The 200-nt window shown below is 36.5% G+C and overlaps 1 protein-coding gene across 1 annotated transcript in view; it reads right to left on the bottom strand.

Moving 5' to 3' along the window:
* The window catches only part of cwf19l1 (CWF19 like cell cycle control factor 1), an 8,894-nt gene that overhangs the window by 3,817 nt on the left and 4,877 nt on the right, over nucleotides 1-200 (bottom strand). The gene's annotated exons all lie outside the window — the stretch shown is intronic.

Below are 200 nucleotides of genomic sequence, written 5' to 3'. Positions count from 1 at the left end.
CTGAGAAGTCAACTCATTTTTTCAGAGACTCAATACTATCAGACTTCTCTTGTGCAACCAATTATACACATAATACACATATATTTGGATATAAGTCTCCTCTGAAGGGGCTCTTTAAGGATTTGTGTTCGGATTAATATTTCATTCAGACACTTTCATCTCAACTGGATTTCTTTTGGACGAGTGAGTGTGTGTGTGTG

This window comes from Morone saxatilis, unplaced genomic scaffold, assembly GCF_004916995.1.
Source record: "Morone saxatilis isolate NCDOM2014 unplaced genomic scaffold, NCSU_SB_2.0 Contig10, whole genome shotgun sequence".
Lineage (NCBI taxonomy): Eukaryota > Metazoa > Chordata > Actinopteri > Moronidae > Morone > Morone saxatilis.
The sequence above is the reverse complement of the archived record's forward strand: the minus strand, read 5'-3'. Positions and strand labels throughout refer to the sequence as shown.